The following is an 11492-nucleotide window of genomic DNA, read 5'->3' as shown; positions in this document are numbered from 1 at the left end:
ACAGTGGTGCCTGGAGGTTCCAGGCACCACTGTGGTCTTCACCTTCCAGGACTTTTCCAGTTCCTCTCTGAGTCCCTGGTATTTCTCCAGTTTCTCCTTTTTCCTGATGTTGTGGTCACTTGGTATTGCTACATCCACCACAACGACATTCCTCTGTTCTTTATCCACCACCACAATGTCCGGTTGGTTCGCCATTACCATCTTGTCTATCTGGATCTGAAAGTCCCACAGGATCTTAGCTCGGTCATTCTCCACCACCTTTGGGGGTGTCCCCCATTTTGACCTCGGGGCTTCCAGTCCATATTCTGCACAGATGTTCCTGTACACTATGCCCGCCACTTGGTTATGTCGTTCCATGTACGCTTTCCCTGCCAGCATCTGACTGTATATCCCAATGGGTAAGTCACTAGTCTTTTACCAGGGAGACCCGGGTTCGAATCCAGGCGGGGGCAAAAAAAAAAAAAAAAACATACAACAGTGACAATGACCAAGGCAAGCTCAGTGACTTGTCTAAGACCCTTTGAGCTCTGCCTAAGCTCAAAGGGTCTTAGGCAAAACCATTTGAGCTATACAGCCTACCTCATAGACATTGATAAGCATATATATCTCAATGTGTGCCCTCTCCTGGGAGGTTTCACCACATCCTTTTGGTTTAATTTGAAATCAACGAGAGGCAAAATGCTTGCTTTTTGATTTATCCCTTATTACATGGCTTCTTAAGAATCTGTCAGCCTGCCTCATTAATTCATTCATCTCCATAAGCTTTCTCTGTGCCACTTAGGCCTTGTGTGATCTGGGTTCTGGGTGAGAACCCTTATCACTTCATTTGAACAGGCGGGAGACCACCCGGTCCAGCCCAGCATCTGGGCTCCAGGAGATCCGAACAGAGGTGTTTCAGACTGAGCCGCAGAGAGAGACAGAGTAAAGGACTACACAATGAAATACCATGCAGCTGTTCCATTTCACACACTATATTTAAAACATTAGCGAGCATTAGTTAAATATATTTGCAGCTTTATTGCTTACACTCCTTTCAGCGTAGATCAAAATCGACAGGCAATTTTCCACCATGAGTCACTGATGTATTGCCGCTGTGAAAGGAGAGACACTTAAAAGCATTTAGCTGGTGCCTAGCTCCACACAACAGCCTCATAAAGGCAGACAATGGCTGAGCTTAATAAGAGCCAGAATGGATCCCCCGAGTGGAGGACCCATCAGGATGGGGAATTTCATTTAATTTCCCCGGGGCCATCTATGTCTTGTACACATAATTAGAGTCCAACACGCAATGCTCCTTGTGTTTTGTCAATAATCCCCCAAGGAGCAATCAGGACAAGGGTTGGACATGCCTCTGTGACCTGGGCTACCTGCAACAAGCTCAGCCACCTAATTACACTCGCTCTAACGAGTGGTGGATGTGGTGGTTGAAAGGAGAGGAAGTGGGAGGGGTTAGGGGTCTGAGCCTAGGAGCCACCAGTATGCAGAGCCTCTGCAGGGCTCCTGATATCATTAGGGCTGTTTTGTGGCCGTTGCCATGGATGTGGCGACATCAAACTCAGCATCATCCTGTGAGTTAACCTAAAGCCTCTGATGACTAACACAGCAGGATGTTAGAGTTATTTGATAAAGAGGTCAGCTACAGTGCCAGTGAGAAGTTTACATTTTTTTTGGTGATTTATTTGAAACATTCTTTTTTAAGGGTGGAATGATGACACAACTCAAAACTTGGTGGCAGCCACATTATGCTGAGGCTCTGTGACTGCCTGTGGAACCCTAGAGTTGCACAAAGTGAATAGAGGAATGAAGGATGTTTGACTAATTAAACCAATTTAGGGATTACGATCAAAACCTTTACCTATGCCTGGAAGCAAACCGATTTAAGGGGGCATTCCTACCTGACACATTTGGTTCACTTCAGACCAGAATTAGTTTCCCCTGTTGGTCCGGACATTTTGTGCGAGTGTGAATATACTTGTGCAGATCCATTTTTTTTTTTTTTTTTTTTTTGAGTGGTCTCAGTCCGCTTTCAAACAAATTCTGGTACGTTTTGCTTCGGGTGTGAATACACATTCACATTTCCTGGAAAATGTTTTTGCTGTGTACAAGTTGTGCTATGAGGGGTTGGCCTATCGGTGAAGCTATTTAAGCCTAAAATAGCATCTTAATGCAAAACATGACACCTTCAATGCTAATGTCGGCATTCACAGTCTTTTTGAATCTAATCTCAGATTTTAAAATGTAGTTTCAAACATGATTATTTTTATAATGATCTTCAGAAGCTATTGTAGTATATTAATCAAAAATACTACAATATCTACTACTAGTACCACTCAACAGTCCTTTCACTTATTCATGTTCTTGTGCATTGTCTCTTGAATAAATACCAGAGCATCACTAAACACAAGAACTCTGGGTTTGCCACCTTGAAAAAAACCAGAAGAAGTCTAGACTTGGCTATGTTTATAAACCCATTATCTGTGAGCTAAGGCTGCAGTGTGGAGACAGAGAGACAGTCATTTCAGAGGCAGCCCGCCTGCAAAAATCATCAGCTTGACAAAAGGCCAACGAAGGGGCAGAGGGCTGGTGCAGGTGAGGCGGGCCTTGACTGACATTCAGCGAGCGCAGTCAGAAAATTTAACCTTTCTCAGCAGGGAGAGAGAGAGGGAGACGGAGAAACAATGAGGGATGAAGACAGAGTGGGAGAGAACCGACATAGGTGGCTGCAAAGGGCTTCCTGCATAGCAACGAGGAATATTAGTATTTCTTTTCCTTTCCGAGTGTCCTGTTTCCTAAGACACAGGTTTGAACCCGAGGTCTTAGTCCATGCATTATTAAAGACTGGTAACTGGCAACGCTGCCTCATAAATAGAGATGAGGACCGACACCCGAGGAGCCGGGGTGCTGCTTACTTTTGATCGGTCACAGACACAGCGGCCATAACACGACCCAAAGGCTTCTGCTTGCACATTGCGCTGCTTCGCACTCCTCCAGCCGGCAGCTTTCGGCTCGGTTATCATTAGCGCACGTGGCGAACCGCGCAGTCCGAGGTCGGTTCTAAATTTTTGCAATTCAGCGATATTGAAATTTGTAGTTAAGTCTGAGTCAGCATGTTTGAGGATTGCTTTCCACAAGCTGCTGGACCAGTAGTGGCAACAGGGCGAAATTAAAAGCATAGCTAAGTAGGTTAGGTTCTTGTACCAATTACCAAAAAGGATCATAAGAATAAACTTTACAGGATACGTCGACCTGTGAAGTTGAGACGAGACGATATACAACATTCGGTTCACAGCAACACGGCAAAAATAGAAGTATTTTAAAACTAAAGTGTTCTTTATATCTTGCAATTAGCTAAATGGTCCAGACATGGAATAGGAGGGATGAAGTTGACTTGCCAATATTACGTCCATCAGCCATCTCATCATCCCAAACCATAAGCAATGCCAATTGATTTGGTATCTTAAGTGCACAATAGACCAAGAGACAGGATAGATTACTGATTCCAAGACTTGGATGGTTTTATCAGCAGCGTTAACGCTTCCAAACAGAGCAGATATGAAAAGGATCGCTCCACCCAGGAGAGCCCACTTTATCCTTTGTATCTTAAGTTGCTGATGTGCGTTTCCTCTAAGACGTAATACAGGATGAGCATGATGTAGTGATATGACGCAACATAAAGACAGCGGCGTATCTCACATACCTATCTCATGCGTATAACACAGATGAACACGGAGGAGTTTCTAGCCACGCCCCTTAAAGAGTCATAGTCTATGTATTTTCATTTTATAGTAGAGATGGGCAAATGAAACCAGACTACTAAAGAAATGGGCCTTTAGGACACAGGTTTCCTAAGTTGACATCAAGATGTCAATGTAGACAGCAAATTGTTTACTTTGGGATCCCTTTTATGAACTAAATAATTAACAAAAACAATTCATATAATGACATTTTTAATCATTCTAAATCTTTGTACTTCAAAACAGATAAAAACAACAAACAGAGGCAGTAAGTGTTGGCATTATACCCCATTTAAACGTTTGCATAGTTGACCAATAAGGTCAAAAGACTATTTTACTGGTATTTTGTGCTCAGAGGTTAAAAGCTGCAGAACAAGTGCTAATTGTGTTCAGTGCTAACAGGAAGCCACAAGGCAGGTGTTAACGTTAGCCTCGTTAGTTGCTAACAGTTAGCCAGTCATAGAATTCATTTTTTTCCTGTGTTGTCTGTCATTTTTTAAGCAAAGTCTTTATTCGTTGACTCTGTCTACCAAACAACCTGCCAGAAGAACTACTTCTCACTTCAAAATAAGCGTCTCAATGTCATAAGCTAACAGCAGCTGGAAAAAAGTATTACACTTTGATGTAAAAGACTTGGTGTTTTACTAACTGCATTATTGCTACCTAAATGTCTAGTTATACCTTAAGCCACTTAAAATAAATGCTCGACTTTATGTGAGGCTTCTGTTTAGTGACAGTTTTATACATGATTTGATGTAAATGGAAACATTTTCTTTAGACGTTCAGGTCCAAGTCAGAAAAATAGAAAGAAAAGCTTTTTTTCGCTCTCTCTCTCTCCTTTCCACATATCCGTCAAAGAGCATATGTATGGCTTTTGTTGCTGATGGAATTATTTTCCATTCCCTCTGTTCTCAGCTTGCTCTGGGAATTGAATCACTGCCTTAGAAGCATGATTCACTGCTGTGACTGTTTTTTCCCCCATCCATTCAATTTCAAGGACTTGGCACCCTTGTCCTATTCAAACATGTGCATTATTACATTTTATTGTTGGCCATAAATGAATGGGGAGGTAGAGCACTCCAGAGGCAAGTGTAACGCATTAGGGCCTGTATAATATCACGTCTCAAGGTAAAAGCCGTACCCCCGACAACGTTGTGTTTCACCACCAACAGCTATTCTGTAAGCTATCACAAAGAATCGGGAGGCAATCTAAAAGGCAATGGTGATGCTTTTTATAGATGCGGAAACATTTGCTCGGCTCCCTTCCAGCTGCTGCTGTATTTGTACCTATTTTTAATAAAAGATTTTACATAAATAAATGGGTATAGTAGCAGTACATTAGCAGGAACAGAACTGATCAGGTTTTGCGACGTGACACTTATGGCAGTAATGTCCAAAGGACTGGGTTAGGCATTGGTCGGTCAGTGGTTTCAAGGTACGCTAAACTTTCAAAAACCTAGCTATCTGCCTAATAATGCTATAAAACTTTCTCTGTTCCTGATTAAAGTATTTTTATTGATGGTGTTGCAGGAGGTTAAAGGTCACAAAACATTTTTATCACGTTTATTAAAGTATTGCTGTTTTGTTGGTATGCTACAAACTGAGTTGGCTACCGGAGCAGACAGCCCAACTAATTGAACTAATTGATATTAGAGTGTTGTGTTCAATGTCAGTGGTGACTGGTCATTAGTCAAATGTTACAGCATCATTTTACTTTTCAGATGTACTAAATTCAAAGACTGGAATAGTGAGTAGTAAAACAAATATTATACAAGATTAACTGTTGATCTGTTTTTATATCTGAGTTTGAGAGATATTGAAATAGATTAAAGGTTTTAGAAGGTTCAGCATAAGACTTTGTATGATATTTTTAAGATCAGTATAATTTATTTTAACACCTACATAAGTTATGAGAAATAATTATGGGAAATTATTAAGGTAATTGTTCTGTGCCCTACACTTAGCATAATTTAAATCAGACAGCAGACATGCCCTGTGGTCTGATGAAACTAAGGTGGAACTGTTAGGCAATAATGGCCAACCGTACATTTAGAGGAAAAACAGGGATCTGTTTTTCTGTTTCTCATCATATTGTGGGGGCTGTTTTGGTAGGATGAACTGGTGCACTACAGAAAATACATGCCATTACGAGAAATGAACATGATGTCCTGACATCAGCCAGGAAGTTAAAGCTGGGGTTCATATTGGTCTTCCAAATGGGCAATGACCTGAAGAATACAGCCAAAGGGATTCCAAAGTGGTATAAGGACAAAAAAGTTAAAGTCCTGATTTCAGTCTTAGAGAGAAAGTCTGAAAAGACGTGGATGAGTGAGGAACCATACAAACCTCACTAAGTTCCAGCAGCTACATCAAGATGAATGGGTCAGAATTCCAGCAAACTAGGATGAAAGGGTGAAATGTAGCTATAGTTCCAATTCCTACATATTTACACTGCCATAAATTGTATTAATGCTGATTAATTACCACAATTAATAGCAACTGATCATGGTAATTAATTATTTGATTATTTGTCCTAATCAAATAAGTTAAATCTTACTAAATACTGAGGAACTTAATCACGATTAATCACTATGTGCAACTTTGTAAGCTTGAAATGTTTCCAAAAGCATACACATGGGGAGTTTATAAATGTGCAAACACATAAAAATGTTTGTTTTCCAGGTTTTCATATTCAGATTAAAAGAAGGTATTTTGTTCATGGCAATGCGATCAATCTGCATTATGTAATATTGACGAATTAAACTTTTTAGATTAATCACATGCTATAATGTGGTATAATGTATAGACATGTATATATATTCATACTTTTACAAATTTCATTTATTCTTTGTACTTGATTCGTGAAGCAAGCCTTACGCCCTCATTTGTGCATTTGCCACCACCGGCGAGGTCCTGACCCCACCTCTGGGAACCGGTGGCGTAGACTTTGTTCCATTTAATTATGGGCGTGTCACTCCAGGGGTGAAATACTTCCGCTCCGACCCTCACTCTTGACCTGGAACAATGTCAGCGCTGCGCTGATGTGAAGGAGGAGAGATTTTAATCGGCGGACAAGGTTGGCGTACATTGGCGTATGTGTGGGACTGTCTAGGGAGTGCCACTGCCAGCTGACCCGCTCATCCATCAGACAGGGTCCATCCATCCACCCTCCCCCCCTGCTCACCTGCCTCCCCCACCGAGGCCTGTGCATGTGGATCTCTGCCAGGCCCGGAATCTCCACATTAATTTCTCATCTGTGGCGCCCTAATGAGCTCCGCCTGCTCGCCCACCTCTGAGACCTTAGTGATTATCAGACAGGAGGGTGGCCATTTGTCAATGGCAAGAGGTGGCATTTACACTGCTGACCTTGCTGCCAAGGAGACGGGGAATCAAAATGCAGGAGAGGAGAGGCGATCAGGACGGACGAGGAAAGAACAGGAGAATTACAAACTAAGGGATGCAACACAAACCCTTCAACATGAACACAGTTTTATTCATGAAGATGTAGACGCTTCCTCAAAGCCCATCTATCTCTTTTAGTCGAACGCTCTCTTGAAAACATAACACGGAAAAAAAAATCTTAAGGTGCATTTTTCTTCTCTTGACACGCGAAATTGGGCGGTGGTATGTAAAACAACTTTTTGAGCTTTATATCATGAGATAGTTTCTCATGGCAACCATTCAGCTGTGCAAAACACGTGGTAGGACTAAGTGCTGCCTTCAAAGTGCAGCTCCTCCCCGGAGACGCAGTTTCCAAGTTTCTGCCTCACACACCGCCCCTCCCTCTCAACTCCCCCATCAGTTCCTTCAGACTAGCCAGAGGCAATTAGCAAACACCTGGTGGAACTGTGAATCATTATACGAGCTTAAACCTCATTGAAGGGTTAATAGAGGAGTGATGTTGTGATGACTCCCTGAAGGCGGAGCTTCAAAAAGAGCAGGTGTTTCTTAAAGAGACAGAGGTCCAATTCCAAGGAGTTAAAATACAAAGTCAAATTTATTTTAAGACATATTTGGTTGCAGTTGATATTTACATAAACTGAATAAAAAGATGCAAACACATTTTTTTCCTCACTGCCTTAAGTTAAATTTGTCCAAAACTCTCTTGTTTTAGGTAAATTAGAATTACCAAAATTATTTCTATTTGCCAAATGCAAGAAAATTTGCCGAGAACTTTTTTTTTTTTTTGCAAATCTTCTCAAATTCAAAAGTTTACATACAGTTTGGTAATGGTTATGATGGATAACAGTCTTTTAAAGTGTATGACTAGGGTCAAACCGTTTGGGCTTTGACAGTATACAGCATTTTTATAACAACTCAAGGTAGCATAGTTACCTGATTGTGCTATAAAATAGCACCATGTGCCTGTAAAACTCATAATACTGCCCCTTTAAAGTGGAATATTACGAAGGAACATTCCCGTTTCCTATTTGTCTTTGAATTACTTCTTTGTATGTGGGTGTAGACGTGAGCCGGGGCTCGGACTCGGCGGCGTGCGCCTCAGAGGGAGCGGGGATTTGCTGGTTATTGGATGGAGGGGAGCAGTGTAGGTCTGTGACACCCGCTAACCTTGGCCAGGACTACTGGGACTCTGGGGGCATCCATCAACATGGCAGCCCCTAGACCTAGACTGGAGGGGGCGGGGGAGAAGAACCCCCCCTCCCCCACACATAAGTTGGTGGGGGGAGGGAGGAGAGAAAGAAAAAAGCTAGTAAAAATTTAATGCACTCCGCAGAGCGGTCATGTCATACTTGGTTATGGAAAATAATCCCAGATGCCTGCAGTGCTAAAATGGAGCTGTAATGTGCTCGCCTCCTAACCCGGCCTGACAGCCATGATGTACGACTACCATTACCGGAAAATATCACTTCAACTAACCCGTGATCCGGCTCCGCTAAGGGTCATATTATCCATGAGGAACAAATTACACTCCCCCAAAGTAAATACAAATTTCCTGCACTGACTGGGTACAAAGCACAAAGAGAGGAGTGGGAGGGGTCGGGCAGGCGGGAACGTTACCTATGACAACGCTCTGCAGAGTGACAAGGATGATAAAGTACATGACAAATCACTGGCTGACAGGGTACTCTAGTGCAATCAGCCTCAGCCTCGGCCTAGCGAGCACCCACTCAAGCCTGTAAACACTACTCTCTTCCTTTGGAGGGGGGCAAAACACATAATCTTTTAACGCTGACAAGTTGCTCTCTCCTTTTTATTACTCATCCTTCCCACTGCGGTGAAAAGAGGGAGGGTTTTTTGGGGGGGAGGAGTGGAGGTGGGAGGAGGAGATAAAACTGTTTTATGTACAGTGCTACTGAGTGATTGAGAAACACAACTCGTCTGGTGTAATTGCCTGAGGGCAAACACAGCAAAACAATAAAGGAAGAGAAACAGCAAATATATTACCAGTTCAGATCTTTATTTTATGTCAAGGACAAACAGATTCCTCGCGCCTGCTCTAAGAGCACCTCGCTTTCAACGAGGGCAGAGCGCGGCAAATTACGGCGCCCCCTGCGCGCGCAGTCGTTAACGAGATGCAAAACGTTTCCAAAACACAATTTACAGCTAGCTAGTGACTGCTGATACAGAAGGTAAATAGTGCTTATGGAAGGTGCGGTTTAATATCGTGCGGAGAAATGAAACCGAGACGAGGAAGAGCGAGTCGGCGGATCAGCTACTTGGTGCTGGTTCAGACCAAAGCGTCTGACTGACATTTTCGAGGCGCCACTTATGAGAGAGGGAAAAAGTCACTTGAGCACTAGCAAGTTCAGACAAAGAGGGTCTGAGAGCTCTTGATGATATTACAAAGGTGGGGAAATTGACCACTGTTAAAACAATTTATAATCCAGTGCATGTATTTTAAAATGAAAGAGCTCAAGTGCAGATAAATTACAACAGTTCCTCTAAACTGTGTGCACAATTAGTGGATAAATTAGCATTTTATCATCATTTGGGCAAATTTTCAAACTCCAAAGTGGATAAACTTGAATATTTAATAGGTTTAATCATAACAGGTGATGTCTATCTGTGTTATGAGGGAGGGTGTGGCCTAAGGACCACTTTATACCAAGGTGTGCATAATTATCAGGAGCTTATTCTGTTTATCTAAATATGCCAGAAAAACCAGAATACACGAATTCGGAAAAATCAAAAACTGCCTAAAATCTCTCTTCCTAAGCGTTGAGGTTTGTTTTTTTTTTTTGGTGGAATTTACTGGGGGTTTTTCTATCTACAATTCCCCCAATAATCCTTCATACAAGAAACATATTGAGAAAGTTATAACACAACTTAATTTCTGGTTTCTATGTTACCAGCACCTGGTGAAAATTTCATGTCAGCAGCACCTTTAGATACATGTTTACTATGGAAAATTGTCTTCAATACTAATCTTACCCTCTGTAAGAAGTTTGGATTTGGCCCAACAATCTATAATCTCACAGTGAAGACAGACTTTTTTTGGCTGATTAATAAAGTAATTACTTAACAGAACAAATGGTTGATGCAGAAAAACAGCACCAAGGACCACTACTAGTACTTGTGCCACAGTTTGAGAAGCTCTGATCTTAATCACATGAACAGAGCAGTTCCCTGAAACTCTTCCATGATGGGAACTGTGGTTATAAATTAACCACAGTGTGTTTTACCGCTCCAAAATCAACACTCAGCTCCGTCGTACGTACATGCATTTGTACAGTTCTGCTTTGCACAATCAGCTATAAAAAACGATCAGTTATAATGAGTTGACGATGAAGCTGTGCACTGTCAGAGTTGTTGATTACAGTGGATTATTGTAGCAGCTCTAGTCAACAGGTGTACTAAAAGACGGGACTGGATGAGCCAGAACCGATCTTAATGGTGCATTTAATTAATAGGATAGATACCGATATTAATATCGGTATCTATCCTGATATGAAAAAAAATTTAAGCGTGGGTATCGATGACAGTTTGCTCAATCCAAAGGGCAGATCTATTCAGTCTAATTCTATACTATGTGCTTTGAGTGACATCATGCTTTATTATTTATTTTACATTATATTTAGAATCCCTAACTGCATTTACTGAACCATTTGCAAGAAGGTTTGTTGCAGATTATTTTTTTACATGTTTGACCAAGATAGACAAATTATTGCATTTGTCAGTTTCAATTTCTTTATTGGTTGTTTGCACTGAATTAACAAATTAAAGTTGTATTATCTTCACCTGTCTGACCAAGCCTTTGAAGCTAATGGTGTATTTAAGTGTGGGGTAATGGTGCAGAGTTATCACATACATTTGTAGTTCAGTACATTTATGTCTGTGTTTAAAAATAGACACGCCATCAGTCAATTCAGTGCCTTTTTTCTGTATCGGATCGGTATCGTTCGATACTAAACTTCAGGTATCGGTAGGGAAAAATGTGGATCAGTGCATCCCTACCTTAAACATGAATGCGACATCTTTTTGAGCACGTTTTAGTGCGTTATCCAATCAAGAGTGTGTGAGCTATGCATTCCATTACAGCCTTTAAATTATTCTGTAATTGCAGACTGCAGAGACTGAAGTGCACCTTCCAGAAGGAAATGAGGGTTTTCGCTTCACGATAGTGGCCAAGGACTCAGAAACCCAATCTATGTGATGTTGAAACACAGAATTATTTTGTCATGTTTCCTCTAAGAGCATTAAAACAGATACGTGGGTCTCCATTATAGACTGTTCTTCCCTATGCACAGTGGTGGGAAGTAACGAAGTACAAGTACTTCGTTACTGTACTTAAGTACA

The 11492-nt window shown here is 41.5% G+C and overlaps 1 protein-coding gene across 12 annotated transcripts in view; it reads right to left on the bottom strand.

The window, feature by feature from the left end:
* auts2a (activator of transcription and developmental regulator AUTS2 a) overlaps nt 1–11492 on the bottom strand; it is a 360916-nt gene that overhangs the window by 110643 nt on the left and 238781 nt on the right. The gene's annotated exons all lie outside the window — the stretch shown is intronic.

The sequence above is a fragment of the Poecilia latipinna genome, unplaced genomic scaffold, assembly GCF_001443285.1.
Source record: "Poecilia latipinna isolate Pla-1442-1.1 unplaced genomic scaffold, P_latipinna-1.0 Scaffold192, whole genome shotgun sequence".
Taxonomy (NCBI): domain Eukaryota; kingdom Metazoa; phylum Chordata; class Actinopteri; order Cyprinodontiformes; family Poeciliidae; genus Poecilia; species Poecilia latipinna.
Note: the sequence above shows the minus strand (reverse complement) of the source record. Positions and strands in the feature narration are given on the sequence as shown.